The sequence below is a fragment of the Lissotriton vulgaris genome, chromosome 5 (assembly GCF_964263255.1).
Source record: "Lissotriton vulgaris chromosome 5, aLisVul1.2, whole genome shotgun sequence".
NCBI classification, from domain to species: Eukaryota; Metazoa; Chordata; class Amphibia; order Caudata; family Salamandridae; genus Lissotriton; species Lissotriton vulgaris.
In genome coordinates, this window is record NC_141693.1 from 1,742,996,941 (window position 1) to 1,743,002,956 (window position 6,016).

Below are 6,016 nucleotides of genomic sequence, written 5' to 3' on the forward strand. Positions count from 1 at the left end.
ATTTTCATACAACAAACATATGACGTTTAGGTGGGTCATCTTACGGGCGATCCAAAGCAGGCAGCCCCTCGCTGTCCCGCATGCCTAAAGAGCTGTCTTGCACGGTGAGTCGATGCTCTGACGGTGCAGCACATTGCCATCTTTGTTATACTCCCGCCCCCCCTGTCAGGGCGGAGCGGTGTGGCACACCCCCGGTCGGTTCAGGCCCCCTGACCGCCCGAAGGACTAACGGGGCGCCATCGCAGTTTCCCGGAACCTCCTGCGGCTCCTGGTCCTTGGCTCAGGCACCCTTACTGTGCCAGGCAGAGGTACCCTTACTGTACCATTCTGCCGCAGAGGTACCCTTACTGTACCCGTCTGCCTCCAGATCACCCTTTACTCCGCCACAGCTCTGGAGGAGGCCCCGTCGATGACAGAGCCCCCCACTCACTATGCTACTTACATCCTGTCATTGTTAGTGCCTCTTGTACGTCCAGGAGGAACATATCCATTCCTAATCCTGACAAGTGTACCCCGTCTTTATCGTAGTACCCTTCGGTTTTTTCCTGTATGAGTGCATGCCTATTGAAACCCAGGCCTCTCCTTTCCATAAACTTCTGCGTGGATCTGTTGACCATCCTCCGGGAATGCTCTATCGCTGCTGGTGATCTAGCTCCCCTCCATTCTCTGCGAGGGACACTTTCTGACCACAGAAGCTCAGCAGCTCCTAACCTGTTGCTTACTGCTACTAAGTCCCTCTGCATGACCTAAATCAGGGCCCTCCTCCCTAGTGTGACTAGATCGTTCCCTCCCAGGTGGATGATGAGGACATTGGGGGGGCCACCCCTTAAAGCAAGGTGTTGGTCTAGCTTGGACCTCAAGTTGGCCCATTTCATGCCAGGAAGGCCCAACCCTACAATCTGCATACGTGCGAAAACCCGGGTCCACTTCTTGAGTGCCGCCCATTGTTCCAACCTTGGAACATACGAATGGCCCATCACCCACACGCAACAGTCCGCTGGAAAGAAGACAAAAGATCGTTCAAACAAAAAAGGGGGGGAAGGACGCCGTATTGTTAACACACGTGGTTTAATAGTTCACACTGCACACAGTTTACTGAAAAGACGTGGTCGAACACTTGGTTGAAAGGTATACACTGCACATAGTTCACAGAAAAGTCGTGGCTGAAACCATCAGGCATAATTACATATCACACATATATTTGGAGACATTCAGTACTGCCCACCCAACAACTGCTGCTATTCCTAGGGGCGGATATAGCGCTGGAAACAGGTGGATGACCATCGTCCTACCCTCTTGACTCCTTCTGCCCCCATCCCTGCCTTAAATGCAGCCGTGGCCGCTCCAATCCTAAAAGAGTGGCGTGAGAATTTCTGACCCGCTCCTGAGAGACCCGCTTTGGCCAAAGCTGCCCCCATGATGCGTTCCAGCTGGAACCTGGTTAGTGGTGCCCCATCAGCATGTATGAGGAAGTGCCCAGCTAAGAGTGGCCTGATCTTCAAGTATTCCCTGACCTTGGCAACCGGGCAGTATCTGGGGTCCCCCAACGCCTGAAGCACTATTGTTGTGCCCCTTCCGGCCTGATCAGTCTTGGATTTGCGGATGCGAAGCACCAGGGCGTTCTTCGCACAGACGTCCAGCATATCCAACGCTGCACCGGATCTATCTGTCTTAGCTTTGGCCACTAACTCGCTCACCCTAAAGGCGCCAAAAAACACCAGGCAGAAAGCCGTGGAAAAGAGCTGAGCATCGAATGTTAAATTGGTGACCATCGGCAGGGTATCTATCATGCGCTGTAATGCAGGGAATTCAATTCCAGCTCTCTTGTCAGCGGACCTTGTCTCTTCCCGTGCCCACCCCTTGAGTGCTGCCCTCACCCTGAAGGAACAAGTGGGGTCGTCCGCCCCGTTAAGTCTGGTGTCATGCTTCAAGGCCGCCAAGTAGCCGCACACCCATGAATGTGTCCTGCCCGTCTCCTTGGCCCATACCACAAAAGTCTCAACCTGTTCTCGCAGACCCAACGCTGTTGCTCCTAAGGACACTATCACTGCTCTGAAAGTAGTCAGCTGGGCAGCATCTCTTCTCCGGGTGTTCTGTGCCAGGGATCGTTGGCCCATCTTCTTCAATCGCTCCTCCACCGAAGGAGTCGCCACAGCGGTGCCGGGAATGGTGTCATCGCCGCCCGCGGCCAGGCCTCTCGGAAACGGAGCCACTGAAAGCGAGAGAGAGCGTCAGCTGCCACATTCTTCACACCTTCAATATGTCTTGCCCTAAATTCAGTGTTATTCTGCAGACCCGCCCTGACTAATTCCCTGAGCTATCTCAGAACAAGGGGACAAGTGACTGTTAGCCCGTTGATGGCCTGGACCACGGCCATGTTGTCTGACCAAAAGACTACTTTTCTGTTGCCCAGCCCGCCTGGCCACAAATGCACCGCTGCCACTATGGGAAAAAGTTCCAGAACCGTTATCTTTGCTGTTATCCCCTTCTTCCGCCACGCATTGGGCCAGCGCATCGCACACCACTCTTCTCCAAAGATAACACCAAAACCTTCCCTACCAGATGCATCTGAAAACAAGCAAAGTTCTTGGCTGCTTTCCCAGGGGTCCCTCCAAATAACTGTCCCATTAAAATTCTCTACAAATTCGTCCCACATTTTTAGATCTGCTTTCAGACCAGGACCAAGGCGCACCAGGTGGTGTTTTTTACCTATGTTGGCTGTAGCCTTCGCTAACCTGCGGGAAAAAACCTTGCCGGCTGGTATGACTCGCGCTGCAAAGTTCAACTTGCCCAACAGACTTTGGACAACCTCCAAGAGTGCCTTATCCCTGCCGATCAATGACCTAATGTCCTGCCTCAAATCGCTAACCTTGTCGGCCGGGAGCCTGGATTCACCCATTTATTTTATTTATTTATTTTTAGAGTTTTCTATAGCGCGAACTTGAACCGATTAGGTTATCAGAGCGCTTTACATAGCACCAGTTCCGTTACATGTTATCACAGCACTTTACATAGAATCAGTTACGTTACACATTTCAGGAACTTGAACCGATTAGGTTATCAAAGCGCTTTACATAGCACCAGTTCCGTTACATGTTATCAAGGCACTTTACATAGAATCAGTTACGTTACACATTTGAGGAACACATTTCTTTATGTTCTAGTGAATTGGGTTATCTCTTCACACGGGGGAAGGGATACACCTGGCTATATTCCAACAGTCACACAGGCGAATAGTCGTTAAAGCTATAATTCTAAACACAGGGAGGGGATACACATGGATACAATCTAAAAATCACATAGGATACGAGTCGTTAGAGTTATCTTCTATCTACGCAGGAGGGATGTGACTGGAAACACTCTAAGGGTAACATAGGGGTGGTAGAGAGTACAAAGGTCCGCTGCAAACACTAGTGATAAGAGTCAACTACATACACATAGGAAGGGGTATGACTGGTTAAACTCTAAGAGACGCATAGGGGTGGTATATGGTGTAAGGACTTCAGCGAATACCAAAGCTTAGCATTATTGCAATCGGTCTAAGATGTAGTCACAGCATAGAGGAAGGGTGGGTGGGATGCAAGGTATGGAGGGAGGGGCTAGAGTCCAACGAAAACTGTCCGAAAACAGCAGCATTCACAGCATAGAGGAAGGGTGGGTGGGATGCAAGGTATGGAGGGAAGGACTAGTCCAACGAAAAAACTGTCCGAAAACAGCATAGCATCGCCATCATGGAGAGCCTGCGACCCTCAGAGTCCACCAGAGGCACTATCCTCTGCGTTCGTGTCCCTGGAGCCTGTGTCCGCCGGTCATAGGAAGCGTGTCCTCAAGGGCGCCATCTTGGAGTCAGGCACCGTTGGCGCGAAACAGCGTGGTCAGCAAGGGGGGGGGGGCACATCTCTGCCCTCGGGCCCAGGCCCATCTGTGGCGGAGAAAGGATGTATGGCCCCCGGAGCAGGTAAGTGGCATGGTTTCAAGGCGGCGCCGTCGTCAGCAGGGGCGCCGCCGTCAATCACCGGCCCTTTACTGGTGTGCCCCTGGAATGACTGCAGAGTCTCGGCGGATGGCAGCGGGGGGCGCGGTAGGAGCCCTACATACCGCTCGGGTGATCAGCGCCTGTCAGACTCGCCCCCGGTCTCCGCTCCTCTTACTTGTTGTTGTTTAGCCCGGGCTGGTAACGGGCGGCCGCCATGTTGGGTCCCAGGCAGGGATCGGGAGCAGTCAGCCAACGCCGCTCCACAGGCACCAGCAGCGATCGGGGTAGCCCTGCAGGTGCCCCACACCTTCCGCTTCAGTTAGGAAGCGTGTGTATCGCGGGGGGCCTCCTAAGGACGCTGGGCTCCAGGCCGGAGCAGCGCGCAGGCCGTGAGCCGAGACGGTCCACGTTATGGACATGTTATGGTCATGTTATGGACTCCCCTTATCCTTCCCCTCCAAATAGACTTCAAATGTAGGAACATGATTATACACTTTTATGTCCCAAGAATTTAGTCAAACTCCTTCCATGACACAATGATGTTCCCCACCATTTGTGAGGAGTAGATGTTTTTATTTAAGAACGAATTAAAGCAATCACATAATAAAAACAATGAACTCAAAGCACTCCAGTCTAGCATGCAGCAGGCCCACGAAGAAAACAATATTTAAATATACACAGACATTATTTGCAAATGGTTGTGCGGATGACTCCATCATCCATGCAGGCGGTGGTGGTCCAAGTGACGAAATATAGGCTTCTACCAAATTCCAATTAAAGTCCAATAAAAAGAAGTATTAACCAGAACATCCTCTACAGCCGCAATGTGTGCATTCAATGATTCTTCCCACTTCCAGCTTGCTTTTCGGGACTCTGCATATGCAGTTTGTTCCAAAGTTAGTATCACGAGTTTGGATGCAGCGCAGGCAACATAAGTTTTCGTAACCCTGTTTCTTCCATTTTGCAATCAGGTTTTTATCGGCATATCCTTCTCGAATGCAATAATCGTAGAGTTCTCTGCTAATAGCTTTCCTCTTCTAAAACAGATCAAAGATGTAGCGAGTTTTCTGGTGATGAATTCGAAAAATAGGCCATAGAGATTCAACTTTCCTTTTTCCTTCATGTGGATCAGTCTCAGCTTCTCTCATTTTCTGGTCCAACTCATCCAAAATCGGCTCGATGAGCTCCCACCCATCTGGTGGCGCCTTCCTGCTTCGCTTTACCTTGGGCATGTTCTTTTTTCTTTAGCGCCTAGCCGCTACCAGTTCGTTGGATCAACGAAGCCAATCGTGAGAACAGAACCCATGATGTTGTCCAGCTCTATGCCCGAAAAAGTCAGGATCTGTGCCGGGCCCTCTGTCTTGTCAGGGGCAAGGGGCACCCCCAGATATCCTGCCATTGTTTCAAAGGCCCGTAAACCTTCTGTGCACTCCTGAGTCCCTACCCTGCCGAAAAAGAGAAAATCGTCCAGGTAATGTGTCACTTGGGAGATGCCATGTTTGGTGGTCAGCACCCACTGGAGAAAGGAACTGAAGGCCTCGAAATAGGCACATGAGACAGCACAACCCATCGGCATGCAGCGATCAAAGAAGAATTCGCCATCCCACTTAAAACCTAACTAGTGTTGACTCGCTGGATGAACGGGCAAAGGCGGAACGCCGATTCAATGTCGGCCTTGGCCAACCATGCCCCCTTACCAATCCTCCTTATCATATCTATAGCCATGTCCAATGAACAATAAGACACAGAGCAAGCCCCCTCGTCCAGCCAAAGATTGACAGAGTTGCCCTCCGGATAGGATAGATTGTGTATCAAACGGTATGCCCCTGGCTGCTTTTTTGGCACCACTCCTAAAGGGGAAACTAGAAAGTGCTCTAGGGGGGAGGGAAAGGGGCCCGCAACCCTCCCAAGGGCCACCTCCTTCTTGATTTTCTCACTGACTACTAGCGGGAGTTCTCTTGCTGATTTGACGTTCAAAGCATCCCTGCAACCCAGTGGCCCCTTGTATGGTATCCCGAAGCCATCTATAAAACCCTCAGA

At 51.3% G+C, this 6,016-nt stretch overlaps 1 pseudogene; it reads right to left on the reverse strand.

Moving 5' to 3' along the window:
• Positions 1-4,547: 4,547 nt before the first annotated feature.
• Positions 4,548-5,273, reverse strand: LOC147717081 (protein BUD31 homolog; annotated as a pseudogene).
• Between the last annotated feature and the right edge of the window lie 743 nt (positions 5,274-6,016).